This window comes from Protopterus annectens, chromosome 2.part0 (assembly GCF_019279795.1).
Source record: "Protopterus annectens isolate FY-2018-M chromosome 2.part0, PAN1.0, whole genome shotgun sequence".
In the NCBI taxonomy this organism is placed as follows: Eukaryota; Metazoa; Chordata; order Ceratodontiformes; family Protopteridae; genus Protopterus; species Protopterus annectens.
In genome coordinates, this window is record NC_056728.1 from 236,687,294 (window position 1) to 236,706,883 (window position 19,590).

Sequence of the window (19,590 nt, forward strand, 5' to 3'; positions counted from 1 at the left end):
GTTCTGTGCTCCTGGCAGAAACCTTGCCTGAAGATTGAGTTGTAAACTGAGAGCAGTCTCCCACAAAATCATTGCTTGCCTGCATAGAGGATAAGAATGTGTTCCCCTTGCTTGTTGATGTACCACATGACAGTTGTGTTGTCTGTTAGAATCAACACCTGTCCTGGAAGAAGTAATTCCTTGAAAGCTATTAATGCAAACTGGACTGCTAACATCTCCTTCATGTTGATATGTAGATGTTGTAGTCTGACAGGCCACTTGTTTTGTATCCACTTTCCATTTAGATGAGCTCCCCAAGCTTTGTCTGAGGCATCTGTCGTTAAAATCTGACTCGCCTCTGGCCGGGTCACAGAGAGTCCCTTGTTTAGGTGACATTCCTGAGCCCACCACAAAATTCCTTTTGAATGCAAGGTATTATTTGAATGACAGTGTCCAGATCCTGGCAGTGCTGTGTCCATACATTTTGAGATACCATTGTAGCTTCCTCATATGCAGTTTGGCATTGGGAAGCACCAGAATACAAGATGCCATGAACCCTAAGGCTTGAAGGACTGTCCTTGCAGTCAGCCCGGACTGATGAGATAGTTGATGGAAGTAAAGGGATAGACTCTTTTGTTTGTCCGGGGTTAAAAAGGCCATCTGGGATGCTGTATTCAGTCTCACACCCAGAAAGCACATGTCTTGAGAGGGTACTAGACTGGACTTTATTTCGTTCACAGAATACCCTAGGCATCTTAGCACTGCTATCACATATTCCAAATGATGAAGAAGCTCCTCCCTTCCTTGAGCCAGAATTAGGCAGTCGTCCAAATAAGGATAGATCTGTATTCCTTTTAGTCTGAAGAAAGCTATCACTGGAGCCAGAACTTTTGTGAACACCCTGGGCGCAGTAGATAAGCCAAAGGGCAATGCAGAGAACTGATAGTGAGAAGTCCCAGCTCGAAAACGCAGATACTGTCTGCAACTTACCCTGATAGGAACATGAAGGTAAGCCTCCTTGAGATCCAAAGTTACCATCCAATGATCTTTGCCCAGCAGAGGTAAAAGCTGCTGTAACGTCAACATTTTGAATTTGGGAATGTCCAGATAAGTGTTGAGGATAGATAAATCCAAAATTGGTCTCCACGTGTTCCCCTTCTTTGGTACTAGGAACAGGCGAGAATAAAATCCTAGGCCCACTTCCGGCAGAGGGACCGGCTGTATGGCCCCTAGTTGGAGCAACAAAGAAACCTGTTTGTGAGCCTCCATTCTTTGTTGAGGAGGAACGTCTGGCATGCCTTTGAAAGGAGGCAAGGTATGGAAATAAAACCTGTAGCCGTGGTGTATGATATCCAATACCCATCTGTCCTGGGTAATTAAACTCCAATTTTCTTTGAAAAGTGCCAATCTTCCTCCCAAAGGTGCTGCCAGACGAGCAGGCTCTGGCAGCTGAAAAGGTAGGTCATTGGGTCTGCTTACGAAAGGACTGACCCCTGCCCTCACCCGAAGCCTGTGCAGGAGAACTCCCTGTTCTAGGCCTGAAAGAGCCCTGAGCTCTGCCCTTACCACGTCTAGATCTACCCCTAGACTGGGAATCATAAGAAGGATACGTCCACCCCTTAGTAGGCCAATTTCTACTAAATTTTGGAGGCTGGACCTGCAAAAAATCTTTAACAGTCTGCATAGACTTAGCCTTGTCTTCCATTTTCTTTAAAACTGTCTCAACAGGAGGACCAAACAACACGTCAGATTGTAAAGGAGCATCTAAAATCCTTGTTTTAACATGTTCAGACAAATTCTGATCCCTCAGCCAGGCGTGCCTGCGAAGAACTGACCCAGTGGCAGCCACCCTAGACGAGGCCTGTACAGCATCAAAACCACATTGCAAAGAATGCTTACCCACCTGTTCAGAAACATGCACTAAATCTTGCAACTCTTTACAATCAATACCTACTGCCAGAGCATCAACCTTAGACTTCAATTGTGAAAGGAGATAGTTTTGGTATTTCAACATGTGAAACTGACAATTCAGAGCCCTCATAGCAAGAGTGGAAGAAGTATAGACTTTCTTTCCCCATCTATCCAAGGCCCTAGCCTCCTTGTCAGCAGGAACCGGATTTTTAACAACAGAAGCCTTAACACCTTTAGGCCCCTGGCTAACAGTTTCTGGGTCCGCAATAGGACTCTTAAAAAGATACTTATGAGCTTCAGGCACCCTATAATATCTATCCGGCTTAACAGGAGCAGGAGGCAAAGAATCAGGATTAAGAGAAGCCTCTGTAAAAACATCTTCCACTACATCCAAAACAGGAGGTATAGCCAAAGGCCTATGCTGGGGCAAAAACAGAAATTCCCTAAGCCTTTTCCTGGAATCAGAGAAGTCCTGACCTTCCCACTTAAAATGCTCCCTCATGGCATGAAGAGTTTCTGAAAAAGAAAAATCCTCAGGAGGAGTAGCAGAAGGAGTAGAATCATCCACATCAGAATCAGAATAAGGAGAGTACTCCTGCAAGTCTTCAGCCGAAGACTCTGAAACATCTGAAGCCTGCTCAAAACCCCCCAGCCCAGGCTCCACCCTAGGTCTCAGGAGGGGGCATAGAACCCCTAATTAAAGTAATCAAATCTTCTGCCATTTTAAGCATATGCTTCTTGGGCACAGTACCTGAAGAGCTAGGGGTAACACCAACTGAAGCCAAACCTGGCCTGCCCCTGGGAGAAGCCTTTGAAACAGAAGGAGAGGGCCTAGCCACCTTAGGAAGGGAGGAGAGTATAGTAACCTTAGAAGCCCCCTCAGCCTGACTTGTCTCCTGAGAGGCCACATCTTGTAATAATAAGGTCTCACCCTGGGAACACAAAGAAACCTCCGGTGGAGCCACCGGCTCCACCGACACCTCTAAAGAACCGGCGTCTGGTACAGACGGTTCTTCTAGCCGAGGCTTAACTGCCTTGTCCTTGCGCTTCTTCGAAGAAGCGGGCGTCGGAGCATCCGACGGCATTTTATAGTTGCACCGCTTCCCAAAGACTAACCTTGCACAATCCAACCTTCTCTTTATAGTGCGTTTATTAAATCTAGCACAAGAGCGGCAGCCAACAACGTCGTGCTCAGGCCCTAAGCAAGGAATACACAAAGTATGATAATCTCTATGCGGTATCTGTTTCCCACAAGAAATGCAATTATTGACTTTCTGACATCCGGTAAATGACTGAGGCAAGAAAAACTAAAATATTCCCCAACGGGGTACTTAGCCAACTTTGAACCCGGTCTGAAACTTCTAAATCGAAAAATCTCAGAACGCCAACTGGCACTTGCAATGCTGCTTCTGCATCGGACCATGCGGCAAAAAAGACTGAGGATATGACGTCGGTCATGCGCATTTGTACCCTGACGTCCTGATGTCAGTCAAATGCGCCCTGACCGACGTCAGCCTTATACTTTGATATTCGGGCCGACCGAGGACAGCGGACTACCCAAGTGTAAGGACTGCAGCAATGTGAGATGAAGAACATCCACCATTCCTTGATGTTTTTGTAACTGAATATTGTTAAACCAAGTCCAGTCTTATACAGCTTAATTCTTCCTGACTTTCATTTCTATAGTTCTCCTATGCATAATATAACTTTACTAGGTTATAACCTGTCTTGATACTGTATGCCATTCTCCAGACTCTGACCAAGTAATAGCTCTGGTAAACCGGCAATAGCACTACCATTACTGGTGACTGGTCACACAGCTTGTGCTGCCTTAACCTAATGCACTCTTACACTTTTCCCCCATTTTTCTTTCAGTAATCCAAGCCACTCATCGGGTCAATTGGGTGTCCGCCCCCATAACAAGCAAACCTCAAGAATCTCACTCGCGCAGTGGGTACCCACGGACACTGTCCTGTAACTAGAGAGTCTAAACCAATGTAGATGTTAACTTCCAAGTGTCTAGACAGTAAAATACCTTAATATCCCTAACTTAAAACAAACGTTTGAGTGTGTGTTAGTACATTCTGCTGTATAGTTCCTTAATCAAACCACTGTACAGACAAGCACATCGCCAGGAAACAACAGCTGCATAATTAAGTGCGCAAGTCTTCCACCCTCCCCCCAACTAAAGTCTATTTTCTTTTAAGAAAAACAAATCTATAAAATAGCATTCCATTACCTCTGCCATTTCATCTGTAACTAATCCTAGCTTTAATTTTATATCACTAGGTTTCCCACCAGATTCCAGGCTGGAATGCTAAAAGCTGGGACCAAACTAATTCTGTAGCAGGACGTCTCCAGCTCGATTATCATAGCTACAATTCAGGTCATACATAATTACGGATATGCCCAGAGATCTAAAATTAAACAATCCCCCCAGAACCATTAGGTCTACTTGCAGTCTAAAGAAAGCAAAACTACAACAGGAAATATAAACACTAAAGGAAATCAAAATTATTAAACATTCTCACTGCAGCTGAAAATCATTAAAAAAGTACAGTTTTGTACCTACCATAAATGTAGATGTTAGAGTGCTAATACAGCTGCAGTCATAACAGATGGGTTGCTCTCCTGCCGTCAGGCAGGTCCTCGGTCGGCCGAATTCCAAAGTCTAGGTCCGGCGTCAGTTGTCGTCGCTTCTTCCCTGACATCAATGCGACTGGGGTATAAAAGAACCAGCCGACGCCATTTTCTTCAGTTTTTCTTGCCCCAGATGTCAGATGCCCCCAGAAGGAAGGCAATACATAAATTTATGTAATAATGCAGTGCAATATAATCAGAAAACAGTAGTTGCAAGCAAATACACCATAAATGAATACCCCAATCAGGGTGTATGAGGAGGTGTTAGCCAATAGGCCTGTCCCAAGAGGGGAAAGAGGGAGGGAAACCTGGACTGCAGCTGTATTAGCACTCGAACATTTACATTTATGGTAGGTACAAAACTGTACTATGTTCATCGTGCATACAGCTGCAGTCATAACAGATGGGTAGAATCCCAAAGCTAAAAAAGGGGTGGTAGGCACTAGGTGGAACTAGGAGGAGCCAGGATGCCTGCAGTGGCAATGCCTGCTCTAGTTTTGGAGTATAATGGTAGGTGCTAGTGCTTGGAGAAGGTATGCACAGAACTCCAAGTGGCTGCTTCCAAAATATCTTTGGTAGGAACTCCTCTGAGGAAAGCTGCAGAGGTAGCTGTGGCCCTTGTGGAGTGAGATCTGATGCCTGCAGGCACAGTTTTACCATGAAAAGAGTAACAAAAGCGTATGCAGTGGGCTATCCACTTTGAGATTGTCTGTTTGGAAAATTGGCTTCCCTTGAGCTCCTATAGCATAGGACACAAAGTTGTTCTGATTTTCTGAAAGGCTTTGTTCTGTCCAAATAATAACGTAGCTGTCTGTGGATGTCCAAGGAATGTAGTAGTCTCTCCCCTTTGTTTTGAGGATTAGGGTAAAAGGTAGGTAAGTGAATAGCCTGATTCAAAGCTACCCTGGATACCACCTTTGGCATAAAGGACGGATTGGTTCGTAAGGAAACTCTATCCTGATGGAAAATGATGAAAGGCTGCACAGACATGAGGGCTTGTAGTTCCGATACCCTGCGAGCTGAGGTGATAGCCAGAAGGAAGGCTGTTTTTCAGGACAAATATTGCAAATCTGTTGAGGCAGCTGGCTCAAAAGGAGGCAAGGTCAGCTTTTCTAGAATGAAATTGAGGTCCCAAGCAGATATTGGTTGTTTCCTTGGGGGTTTTATATTCTTAGCCCCTCTGAGGAACTGTCTTAAGAGGGGATGAGAGAATAAAGGAGGATCAGTGTTGTAATTCTGCAGAAATGGCCGAGGCATGGATTTTGATGGAGGAGAATGAAAGTCCACTGCTTAGCAGCTCAGCTAGATACTGTAATATTTGAGGTAAATTCAGTATTCCAGGATTCTGGCCCTTTCTCTCATTCCAGGCACAAAATCGCTTCCATTTTGCGGAGTAAGCTTTCCTACTAGAAGGCCTTCTGGCCTCCAAAATGACATCCTGCACCTCCTTGGAGAGTAGGGTCTGTTGTGAAGTTAAGGAATCTTCCATGCAGCCAGATTGAGTGTTTTCAGCTGACTGAAGAGTTTTGAAGCTGTGCTGAGTCAGAAGAGGCATTAGAGGTAGGGTCCATGGTGGGGAATGAGTCAGGCTCCTCAGGAGTGGGTACCAGTGCTGTCTTGACCAGTCTGGTGCAATGAGAATCATCTTTGGTCTGTCTGCTTTGCTTTTTAATAGAACTTTGGGCAGCAGAGGAAGAGGTGGAAAGGCATAAACTGTCATTGTTGTCCAACTGAAAGATAGCGTCCACTCTCCAGGCCTGTGGATGAAAAGTCCTTGAGCAGAATTTTCTCAATTGGTGATTTTTGTGGGAGGCAAAAAGATCTATGTCTGGCCTTCCCCATGCTTGAATTATTTCTGTAAAAACTTGAGGGTGCAACTTCCATTCGTGTGGGTCTGTCATATTTCTGCTTAGGTTGTATGCCAGCGTGTTTTCCTTGCCTGGCAAGTACTGTGCTTGAAGTTAGATTTGTAATTCCAGAGCCATGTTCCAAAGTGACATGGCCAGCCTGCATAGGGGGGTATGAATGGGTTCCTCCCTGTTTGTTTATGTACCACATTACTGTGGTGTTGTCTGTCCTTGTCAATAGTTGGCCTGGATGCAGAAGGTCTTTGAAAGATATAATAGCATTTATTACTGCTAGCATTTCCTTTTGATTGATGTGTAGGTGCTTTTCTTTTTGGGACCATTTGCCCTGAATGCACCGATCTGTCATGTGCGCCCCCCAGGCGTAGTCCGAGGCGTCTGTTGTGATGACTTGATTTGCTTGAGGCTTGCAGAATGGGAGACCTGTGTTTCTTTGGCATGCTTGAGCCCACCACAGAAATTCCTTTTGAAGACATGGAATCAGTGGTATTATTGTTTCCAAACTGTGGCTGTGTTGAGACCATAGGTTTTTCAGGTACCATTGAAGTTTCCTCATATGCAGCTTTGCACATGGGATTAGTAGGATGCAAGATGCCATGAATCCCAGAGCCGGCAGGATTTTCCTTGCAGTCAGCCTGGTGAAATTTGCTAGTTTTCTGAAGTATTGAGTTAGTTGCCCCTGTTTCTCTGGCGTGAGGTAGGCCATCTGGGTGTGTGTGTCCAAGTTGGCACCCAGGAAAATTATTTTTTGTGAGGGTATTAGCCTTGATTTTTTTTTGTTGACTGTGTACCCCAGAGAATTCAGCAACATTATTACAAAAGCCAGATGTTTCAGAAGTATGTGCTTGCTGTCCGCTTGGATCAGGCAGTCGTCCAAATAGGGGTATATTTGTATCCCTTGTAGTCTGCAGTAGGCAATTACTGATGCCAGGAATTTTGTGAATACTCTGGGCGCAGTAGATAAGCCAAAGGGCAATGCAGAGAATTGATAATGGGTTGAACCTGCAAGAAATCTGAGGCATCTTCTGCAATTTTGTCCGAATGGGACATGCAGGTAATGCCTCCTTGAGGTCCATTGTTACCAGCCAAGACTCCTTGCCTAGCATGGGAAGAAGCTGCTGTAATGTGAGCATCTTGAATTTTTGGCACAAGTAAAAATGTGTTTAGGATGGATAGGTCCAAAATAGGTCTCCAATCTTTTCCCTTCCTTGGTACCAGGAATAGTCTGGAATAAAAACCTTGACCTTGTTCTTGAGTAGGTACCTCTTGAATAGCTTTCATGTCCATGAGATCTGAAATTTGTCTTTGTGCCTCTGCCCTTTGATTGTGTGGCAGGTTTGGCATGCCTCTCTTTTGTGGAAGGGTGTGAAAATGGAATCTGTAGCCTCTGTTTATAATGTCCAGGATCCATTTGTCTTTTGTGACAATATGCCAATTTTTCGAAAATAATGCCAGTTTTCCGCCAAAGGGTGCTGCCATTTGAGCCATGCTTGGCATGCAAAGGGGAAAGTCATTGGGTTTGCTTTCTGAATGGCTGTTAACTATCCTCACCACCTCTTTGTGTAGGAGCTTGCCATTGTCTGCCTCTAAATGATCCTTGAGATTGCCCTCTGCCCCTTGGGCGCCTGTATCTACCTCTTTGAGGTCTGTCCGTGGCTGGAAAGGACCAATTTTTGGAAGGCCAATTTCTACTGAAACGTGGAGGTTGTACCTGTAGAAAATCTTTCACTGTGCATTGATTTAGCCTTTTCCTCCATTTTCTTTAATACCTCCTCAGCTTTAACACCAAATACATCATTTTGTATAGGGGCATCTAGTAATTTAGCTTTGACATGATCTGGTAAGGTTTGCTCCTTGAGCCAGGCATGTCTACGTATGACTGATCCTGTAACAGCAGCTCTACATGAGGCCTCTAGAGCATCAAAACCACATTGCAAGGTATGTTTACCCACTTGTTCTGCACTATGCATCAAATCCTGCAACTCCTTCAAGTCTGGTTGTTCAGGTTGTAACATTTTGCTTCTCAACTGTGAGAACAGAAACTGTTGGTACTTTAACATATGGAACTGGCAGTTTAATGCCCTCATGTGGTTAAGGTGGCCGAGGTGTATACCTTTTTTCCCCACCTTTCTAAAGCTCTGGAATCTCTCTCTGAAGGTAATGGATTTTTAGCAGTGGAGGCCTCAATTCCCTTGGGGCTCTGCGAGATAGTTTCTGGGTCAGCCGCATGGCTTTTGTACAAGAATTGTTGTGAGTCAGGAACCCGGTAGTACCTGTCAGGCTTGACTGGGGCTGGAGGTAAAGAGTCTGGGTTAAGGCAGGCCTCCAAATACACATCTAGTATGTCTAAGACAGGAGGTATAGCCAGAGGCCTGTGCTGAGGGAGCAAGAGAAAATCCCCAAGCCTTTTCTTGGAGTCTGAGTACTCTTGGCCTTCCCAGTGGAAGTGTTCCCTCAAGGTATGCAAGGTTTCTCCAAAAGAATAATCCTCAGGGGGGGAGACAGAGGGAATGGACTTCTCTGCATCAGAATCTTCAAAAGGGGAGTATGAATGTTCCTGTTCATCAGAGTGCTCTGAAATAATGGAGGCCTGGTGCGAGGAGGGGGATTCTTCCTCCACTCTGGGCCTTTTGTCCGGGGGGGGTTGAGAACCCCTGATAAGAGTAATTAAATCCTCAGCCATTTTAAGCATCTGTTTTTTAGGCATGGGGCCTGGAGAAGGGCCCTGTGTAGCTTGTCTCTTAGAATGCACGGCTGCTTTAGACTTAGTGAAAGCCTTGATGGAAAAAGAAGAGGAAGGCCTGAAGACACCTTGAGAGGAGGCAGACCTGTCTACATTCTGAGTTTCACCGCCTAGAGTGGCTTCGGTATCTGTAGTCGGGGTGTGGGCCGAGCAGCCTGCGACCTCAGGCACAGTAGACACCGCCAATGAAGTGTCATCGGTAGGCAAGGGCTGCGTAGGCACCTCGCTGAGAACCGGACCACCTGTAGTTGACTTTGGCGTGGTGTCGGTAGAGGCCGCGGACCTCGTGTGTCGGTCCTTATCTTTGCGTCTTTTAGTCAAAACCGGAGTCGGAGTATCAGACGACATAATGTAGTTACATTTTTTGCCAAAATAGTGCTGGGCGAACTCCGCCCGACGCTTAATGGTGCGTTTGTTGAATGTAGCACAAAAACGACAGACCGAGACATCGTGGTCTGGGCCTAAGCAAGGAATGCAGAGGGAATGAAAATCCTTATGCGGAATTTGCTTCTCACATGAAATACAATTATTAACTTTGTCTGACATCGGTCTGAGGCAAGAAAAGTTTCCCCAACGGGGTACTTAGCTTTCAAGAAGACTTCGGTTGCAAAATTTTCGTAATTTCAGGAGCTGGCCGATGGCACTTGCGAACTGCTTCTGCTTCGGGCACCGCGCGGCAAGAAAGACTGGAGAAAATGGCGTTGGCTGGTTCTTTTATACCCCTGTCGCACTGATGTCAGGGAAGAAGCGACGACAACCGACACCGGACCTAGACTTTGGAATTCGGCCGACCGAGGACCCGCCTGACGGCAGGAGAACCCATCTGTTATGACTGCAGCTGTATGCACGATGAACATCATTCTCACTGCAGCTGCCCTTAATTTGGTTCTGTTGTTACCGTTTTGTCTCCTTTGACCTGTATTGGTATTTGGAGCTTTTCTCCCCGGGCCTCCGCTGAAAATGGACCTGTGTCCAGACTTTCCTGGTAAACAAATGTAAAATAAAATAAAAATAAAACACAATTGCAAACACATTAACAAGCTCCCACCCTCCACCCACCAAGTCCTCCTACCAAACTCTATACCCTCATACCATCACCAACCAAACCACCACCTACAAACCCTCAAGTAACTGTTTACTTCATCTTTTACTACTAGTCTAGCTACCCTTGTTGCATTTTACACCATTACCTGCTACCATAATGCTCACATAATATTGCACCCCAGCCAAACCCTAACTTCCACCTACCAACCACACAGTAACCACTCCCTTCTCCAACATCCAACCCCACTTACTGAACTACTCTACCACTGAGCTATACAAACTCAAATATGTTAGTTCCACCATACCTTCCACCAAACCCAACAGATTAAACTTCTACTCAAAATTCAATCTCTGCGTCTATTTGTACAAGCACAGCTCCAAGTTTGTGGGGATATACACCTCAACCCACACCCCACAACTGAGACTACTAAAATCACTTAGTCCAAACATCTAACATGCAATTAACTGTAAAATACCCAGAGACCTACTTATACTTAGTATGAACATTAGAAGTATCTTGAACAAAATTGATGAATTACACTCCACACTTCTCTTACAACCTAGACATTACACTCATTACAGAGACCTGGCTCGAACCCCACACTAAGGATAATGAGATACTTCCCCCAGGTTAGAATATAAATCAGGGATGATGGAAGCATCACCATACTATACAAAACCGTCCTCAAGGTAGACCTTCTACATAAACAAATCCCAACATTTAAAAATGCAGAAACCCTATTCACCAAAATTCAAAATCAATTAACAGAAGCAACTAAACCCAGTGGGTATTTTTACATAACCCCAGGTGAAAACATACCTACTCTAGAGTCTGTACCCAAATTGGACATCCGCAAACCTCCCACAGGAGACACTCATCCTAGGGGACTTTAACATGGACTTGAAATCCATCAACACAACTATCTCCTCTAATCACGTCAACCTGTATTCCTATACTCAACTTATCCAAACACCCACCCACCCTGACAAAAATGGAAACAAGGAATCCATACTAGACTGGATCCTTACAAACAACCCATCTATTGTCCAATATTATGGTACAGTACCAAATGGCCTTAGTGACCATTTACCCACATTCACATTAAGACAACAACTCAAAACCACTAAAACAACCACCATACATGAAAAAAATTTCATACCTAACCATTTCATTAATGCACTAAGATATTGCAACCGGGCTCCCCTAACAACTTTCACACTAGACAAGGCAGTGGACTACTTTAATTAAACCCTTTTAAGCATATTAAATCAGATGCCCCCCCTACGCACAATTCGAATAAAAACTAACCCAGCCCCATGGCTCTCTAAAAACACAAGAACCCTTCTAAAACTTAGGGATAAAGCTTGGGATACATATCACAATATGACCTATCACAACAGGCAGATCTTACTCAAACTATGTAATAAAGCAGAGAAGGCAAAATAAGAAAATCACTACACAGAGCTACAAGTAAAACATACCACTAACCGCCACAGCTGTCAACCAAGTATTACAACCAGCCAAACCCACTACCTCTCCTCCCCAACGTCAGAAGAGAATATAGATATAGCTACCCAACTTAACCACTTCACTTCTTCCACCTTAACCTAACTAGCAACAGCCACGCCTGCACCTCCCCCCCACAACGAATCAGCAACCCAAACATATACTTCCCATTCACTCTCAAACCAGTTCCTACCAACACTCCCCATTCACTCTCAAACCAGTTCCTACCAACACAATATACAAGCACCTCACTAAAAACTAAAACCCACCACCTTGGCAATTAAACTCCATGCAGAGTACCTCAGAACTGCCGCTAGTGCTATAGCTTATCCCATCTCGATACTTATCAACCGGTCTATCACTAAGCATACAATTCCAGCCCTTTGGAAAACCTCCTACACAATACCCTTGCACAAAGGTGTTCCCCTCAACCGAACTTACCAACTACTGCCCCATAGCAATCTTATCCTCCCCATCAAAAATTCTTGAAAAATGTATCCATTCTCAGCTGATGAAACATTTACTTACAAATATTCTCCTCACCAACACAGCTTTTACCTATCCCATAGCACCACCACAACACAGCTTTTACCTATCCCATAGCACCACCACAGAACTCTTATCCTTCACCAACACTGTCAATTAATATAAGAACCAAGGAAACCTAGTGTCTACCACCTTCCTCAAATTGTCCAAAACATTTGATGGGCAACTTCAGCTACCCCACCATTAATTGGGAAAACTACTCCTTAGCTCAACGCTTTCTGGAATTCATAAACTCCAATGCCCTAGATCAACTTATCCACACCCCCACCAAGGGCAACAATATCCTAGACCTAGTCATTACCAGCATGAGTGACCGGTGTTCCACACATGAAGTCAACTCCTTGTTGGTCCGATCCAACCATAAGGTTAGCACCCTTGATATCCACATCCTGCCCCCACCGCACCCCCCCATTAAGGAAACCACAGTAAAAAATTTCTCCAAAGCCAACTTCATGCTCAAGACAGAAGTGGTAAACTTCATGACACCCATGCAGATGGACAATACAGTTACAACTGCTGAATCCTATACAAATGCACTCTAAGCATTTACATGAGTGCATGGATCATGCTATCCCAAACAGCAAGACGCTAGCCTCAAAAAAAAAAGGAAGCCAATCTGGTGGTCCCCTGCCATAATCAAACTGTACAACAGAAGGAAGAAACTGTTGCAAAAGAGAGTAAAATCCCATGAGTGGAGGAGCTCCTTGGTCAGCCAAAGTAAGAAGCTGAGATAAAATCGCCACTAAATCCAAGGACAACCACAAAGCATTCTATAGCTATGTCAAGAATCTAGATGGCAACACCCAGATCTGCTCTGAGTTACAGCACAAAGGCACGAAAATTACAGAACCAACTGATATTGCCAACATCCAGGCAGATCGGTTCAGGGCTAACTTTACCTCCCCTCTCAAAGGGCCCATTATCTATACAAGAAGAATGCAGAGTCCCTGTAATCACAACTACGCAGGTAAAAGCTGCACTCTCTAAAGCCAAAAACACAGGCAGTGAAACAAGAGTGTCGGATAGAGTGATATTTATGAAGCTGGAAATTGATGGTGTAATGATGAATGTTGTTAGTGCATATGCTCCACAAGTTGGGTGTGCGATGGATGAGAAAGAAAAATTTTGGAGCGAGTTGGATGAAGTGGTGATGACTGTACCCAAGGGTGAGAGACTGGTGACTGGATCAGATTTCAATGGGCATGTTGGTGAAGGGAACAGAGGGGATGAGGAAGTGATGGGTAGGTATGGTGTTAAGCAAAGGAATGTAGGTGGTCAGATGGTAGTGGATTTTGCGAAAAGGATGGACATGGCTGTGACTAATACAGAGGGAGGAGCATAGGGTGACATACAAGAGTGGAGGAAGATGCACACAGGTGGAATATATCTTATGTAGAAGGGCCAGTCTTAAGGAGATTGGAGACTGTAAAGTGGTGGCAGGGGAAAGTGTAGTTAGGCAGAATAGGATGGTGGTTTGTAGGATGACATTGGTGATCAAGAAGAGGAGGACGAGTGTGAGGGCAGCACCAAGGATCAAAAGGTGGGAATTGAAAAAGGGTAATTGTGAGGTGGTGTTCATGGAAGAGTTAAGACAGGCACTGGGTGGCAGTGAAGAGTTACAGAATAGCTGGGTAACTACAGCAGAGCTAGTAAGAGAGATGGCTGGAAATCTGGAAAGAGGAAGGAGGACAAGGAGACCTGGTGGTGGAATGAAGAAGCACAGAAAAGTATACAGAGAAAGAGGCTGGCGAAGAAGAAGTGGGATTGCCAGAGAGACGAAGAAAGTATACAAGAGTATAAGGAGATGAGGTGCATGGCAAAGAGAGAGGTGGCGAAGGCTAAGGAGTATGAAGAGTTGTATGAAAGTTTGGACACTAAGGAGAGAGAAAAGAACCTGTACCGACTGGCTAGACAGAGGGACCAAGCTAGCAAAGATGTGCAGCAGTTAAGGGTGATGAAGGATAATTTGGGAAACATACTCACAAGCAAAGAGAGTGTGTTGAGCAGATGGAAAGAGAACTTTGAGGGGCTGATGAATGAAGAGAATGAGAGGGAGAGAAGGTTGGATGATGTGCGGATAGTGAATCATGAAGTGCAGTGGATTAGCAGGGAGGAAGTAAGGATAGCTATGAAGAGGATGAAGAATGGAAAGGCTGTTGGTCCAGATGACATACCTGTGGAAGCATGGAGGTGTTTAGGTGAAATGGCAGTGGTGTTTTTAACTAGATTGTTTAATGAAATCTTGGAAAGTGAGAGGATGCCTGAGGAATGGAGAAAAAGTGTTTTGATACTGATTTTTAAGAAGGGAAGTGATAATTAGTAAATCAGCAGTATGGTTTCATGCCAGGAAAAAGCACTACAGATGATGCAAGGTTTGCTCTGAGTGTGTTGGAGAAGTACAGAGAAGGTCAGAAGGAGTTGCATTGTGTCTTTGTGGATTTAGAGAAAGCATATAACACGGTGCCTAGAGAGGAGATGTGGTATTGTACGAGGAAGTTGGGAGTGTCAGAGATGTATGCAAGAATGTTGCAGGATATGTACGAGGGTAGTGAGACAGCGGTGAGGTCTGTGGTGGGAGTGACTGATGCGTTTAAGGTGGAGGTGGGATTACATCAAGGATCAGCTCGAAGCCCTTTCTTACTTGCAATGGTAATGGACAGGTTGACAGACGGGATCAGACAGGAGTCCCCGCGGACTATGATTGTTTACAGATGACATTGTGATCTGTAGTGAGTAGGGGAACAGGTGGAGGAGACCCTGGAGAGGTGGAGATATGCTCTAGAGAGAACAAGAATGAAGGTCAGCAGGACTAAGACAGAATATATGTGTGTGAATGAGAGGGTGGATAGAGGAATGGTGAGGAGGCAGGGAGTAGAGGTGGCGAAGGTGGAGGAGTTTAAATACGTGGGATCAACAGTTCAGAGTAATGGTGAGTGTGGAAGAGAGGTGAAGAAGAGAGTACAGGCAGGATGGAGTGGATGGAGAAGAGTGTAAGGAGTGATTTGTGACAGACGAGTACCAGTAAGAGTGAAAGGGAAGGTCTACAAGAGGGTAGTGAGACCAGCTATGTTATATGGGTTGGAGACAGTGGCATTGACAAAAAGGCAGGAGCCGAAGCGTGATGTGGCAGAGTTGAAGTTGTTAAGATTTGCACTGGGTGTGAAGAGGATGGACAGGATTAGGAATAAGTATATTAGAGGGTCAGCCCAGGTTGGAAGGTTTGGAGACAAAGCCAGAGGCGCAAGATTACGTTTGTTTGGACATGTGCTGAGGAGGGATGCAGACTATATTGGGAAAAAGATGCTAAGGATGAAGCTGCCAGGTAACAGGAAAAGAGGAAGGCCTAAGATAAGGTTTATGGATGTGGTGAGAGAGGACATGCAGGTGTGGTTGGTGTGACCGAGCAAGATGCACAGGACAGGAAGAAATGGAAACAGTTGATCCGCTGTGGCGACCCCTAACAGGAGCAGCTGAAAGAAGAAGCCGCCTCTCTGCTATTACGTTGGATTTCCCCGGAATGTGCATTGCCGTCAAAAAGCAATGAGAAGAAATTGCCCATTGTCAAACTCTCTGGGCCTCCCGACAGAGGATAGGATGTGGGCCCCCCCCCCCTGTTTGCAGATGTACCATACCACATTGGTTTGAATCGCAATAGTCCCCATGGGAAGAGAGCTCTGGAATGCTTGCAATGCCAGAAGCACCACCCTCATCTCTAGGACACTGATGTGCAAAGTGGTACTTGTGATCTTTCCAAACCCCTTGGACAGTCTGTCCCAGATAATGCCTCCCCCCCACCCTATCTGGGACGCATTCGTAGTCACTGTAGCGACAGGTTGGGGGAGTACAAACGGTTTGCCCATCGTTACTTGAGTGGACTGAAGCCACCATAGTAGATCTCTCTTGCTGGCATTCATAATGAGAATCTTGTGTGACATGGTTAACTCCTGCATGGACCATTGAGTGAAGAGTAGCCACTATAATATCTGCACGTGTAAGCGTGCCAGTGGGACTAGTGTTATTGCCGCTGTCACTGCAAAGACCTTGAGAACAAATTTTGCTTGTACCGTTTTCTTCTTTAGAAGGCTAGACACTTGACTGCATAGCATTTGTATTCTCTAGAGGCAGTTTTGCTACCATGTCGTGTGTGTTCAATTCTTCCCCTATAAAAGGTAATGCGCTGTGATGGCAACAAGGCAGATTTTTCTGTATTTATAGTAATGCCCAGGTCTGAGCAGACATGGATGGTGGCGTCCCTCGCTCTGATTAGTAGGTGCTTGGAGGTGGCAGCCAGGAGCCAGTCATCTAGATATGGAAACACCTGGAATACTTGATGTCTTATATCAGCCATGACACTGCCATGCATTTGGCAAACACTCTGGAGGTTGTAGTGAGACCAAAGGGAATGAGCTCTGAACTGATAATGACTGGCTCCTAGGCGGAAGCGTAGAAATCTTCTGGAGCGCCTGTCCATCTTTATGTGGTAGTATGCATCCTGAAGATCTAAAGAGCACATCCAGTTGTCTCGTCCCAGAAAAGGGAGTATAGAATGCAGTGACACCATCCAGAACTTCGCTTTCTTTACAAACTTTTTTAGTCTGCTGAGATCCAATATTGGTCTCCAGTCCCGTCTTTTTTTGGAACTAAAAAGATAGAGTAAACTCTGGATCCGATTTGGTCTGTGGGGACCTCTTGGATGACTTTTTCTAGCAACCTTTGAATTTCTAGGGTTGCTTGATCCCTTTGGCCAGGTGGAATGCCTGGGAGAGACTTTAACAGGCGAGGTATACAGTGGAAAAGTAAAGTGTATCCCCTGGATATAATTGACTGTACCCATCTGTCTTGAGTCAACTGTAGCCAGGCTTGTGGGTACAGGGATGGTCTTCTCCAGACTGCCTCCAGAGGTGGACAGTCAGGCCTCCTTTCAGGAGTGCTGGAAGGGTCGACCAGAGAATGCATCTGTCACCCTGGTTCTGCTGACCCCCTCTGCTGCGTGAACAGTTTTCCATTGTTATTTCCCGCTCTGCACCTGGGGGGGAAAAAAAAAAAATCACCAAGAGCATCAGACAAGGCTCCTTTGGACTTAGAGAACCACATTTTCCCACTCTTTTGACCTTTGGGATAAGGTCTAGTAGGGGCAGAAAAAGGCACTCGACAGCAGATAAGAGTCTTGCCATCCTGTTGGCTCCTGGCGAGTCTCTCCTTTACTTTCGGCCCAAACAAGGACAAGCCATCAAATGGGGCGTCAATAAAGGAAGACCTGAAGGGTTCAGCAAACTCACAAAGGAGAAATTCCTGGATGTGCCCAAGAGCTATTCCTGAGCTTGCTGCCCTGCTTGCTCCATCGGCCACGTAGGAGATGAGACGCATGGAGGAGTTCATAACAGAGGTTAATGTCTCAAGCTGGAAATTTATCTTATCCAAAAAATCCTGAGCTGTAGCACCTTGTAGGGCATCTCCTAGCACTTTAAGCAGATCCCTCTGAAGTAGAGTAAAATGTGATAAGTAATTCAGAGACCGTAGGGTAAAGACAGCTGAGAACATATGCTTCCCATATCGGACAATCGTTCGGGACTTCTTTTTTGTGGATTGACAGATGCAGAAGTCTCAGCTAACTCCTTCTTGGTGACTACTGCCACCACCATCGCATCTACTGGAACTCCCTTTGTCGTCAAGTACTGTCTATCTTCCTGGGCCGTAATGAATTTGTCTGGCCTCCTCGGAATAGGCTCCACTGACTCCAGAGAGAGTCCCACGCCTTCCAACTTACAACACCCAGGAGAGGGTCGAAAGGTGGAGACACCCAAGAGATGGAGGACGAGAGCCAAATGCCTCCAGGTATACAGACTCATACTCAGAAGGGGAAAGGGTTTTCCAGCCGCCCCTCTGCTTAAGGATCTCTAGGATGCCCAAAAAGGAGACCTCCTCATAGGGTGACAATGGGGACCCTTCTGAATCCTTTAAGTCAGTATCAGAAGTGACAGACTCCGGGAAGTTTATGCGCTTCCTCTTACACAGTCTCTGAGGGACCTCCTCGGGGGGGGGGGGATGTTCAGGGAAGGTGTCAGAAAAAGAGGGTTCCTGAGGCACAGACTCTACTCTGGGGCTGATGGAGGGATGATGCAGAAGTAGATGCTGACCCTTCAGGTGGAAGAGTGACTGGAGCCGAAGGTGGACCAGACTGTGGAGAGCACACTCCCACCTCGAAGGCACCGTGACCCTGGGCCGAGAGAGATTCCAGTCCTGAGGAACCAGAGATCTCCCTCACGCCATGGCTCCGAGGCTGATGTAGGCACCAAACTGACCTGTGCCAAAGCACAGAGTGGGAGAGTCAGTTCCAACAAGGGTCCGGCTTGGCTCTCCCCCCACAGCTGACCAGGGAGGGTCGGCTCCCAGATCCCTTGATCGAAGACAGCATCGACTAGATCAGAGCAGACATCAGAACAGAGATAGTGTGTGATTACTGGCTCCGCCGGTACCAGCACAGTGACTTCTTGACACGCTGGCTCCGAACTAGTCAGAGTCGGATGGTATTCCAGATATGGTGGTCGGCTCCACGCCCCGATGGGCTTGAAAGAATTTTAGCCAGGGCCGTCTGTATCAACCTTTTCACCACCCGCTCCACATAGTCGTCCAATAAACTTTTGGAGGACAGAGAGGAATGGGTTGATGTCCTGTGACTACATGCCACAGACTGTAACAAGGGAGACAGTGGCACTGAACATACTGGTTCCAATGATGGTGACAGACTCCTTTTTCGGCTCCACAATGAATCCGAGGACCCAGATGGAACCGAGGGGAGGCCAGGTTTGTCGAAACCGATAATCTTCGAAGATACTGGTTTTTCTTGACTGCTTGATGGCTCAGAAGTCGGAGCAGACGAAGCTGACTTTTTGCATGTCAGATTTTGAGGCCTGATTACCTTCTCCCGTTATCTCAAAACGCCCTTTCAATAAACCTCTTAAAATAAGTTTATTCTTCCTCTCCTGCAGGACCCTTGCACTAACCCCATGACAAACGGAGTAGGAATCCTGCAGGTGGACTGCCCCTAGACAATACACAACTTGTGTGTCTGCCCGTTAAAGACATTTGCTGGGTGCATGAATCGCACTTTTTAAACCCAGATTGTCTTGATTCCTTGGCAGATTCTTTTCACATTAAGAGACCAAAAACAAAACCACTACAATATCAATAGCAATATTAAACAGGTCAGAAGGCAAGTGAGAAAGGCAAGAGAGTTTTTTTTTTTTTTTTTTTAAACAAAGTGGAGAGGAGAGGGTTGGAACAGAAGTCTCCAAGTTAAACGACAGTCTCCTCCAGCCCAAGACGATGCCTATAACTTAAATGGGGACACTTAA

General features: G+C 45.7%; 1 protein-coding gene across 3 annotated transcripts in view; it reads right to left on the reverse strand.

Moving 5' to 3' along the window:
• LOC122793038 overlaps positions 1-19,590 on the reverse strand; it is a 1,023,021-nt gene that overhangs the window by 910,502 nt on the left and 92,929 nt on the right. The gene's annotated exons all lie outside the window — the stretch shown is intronic.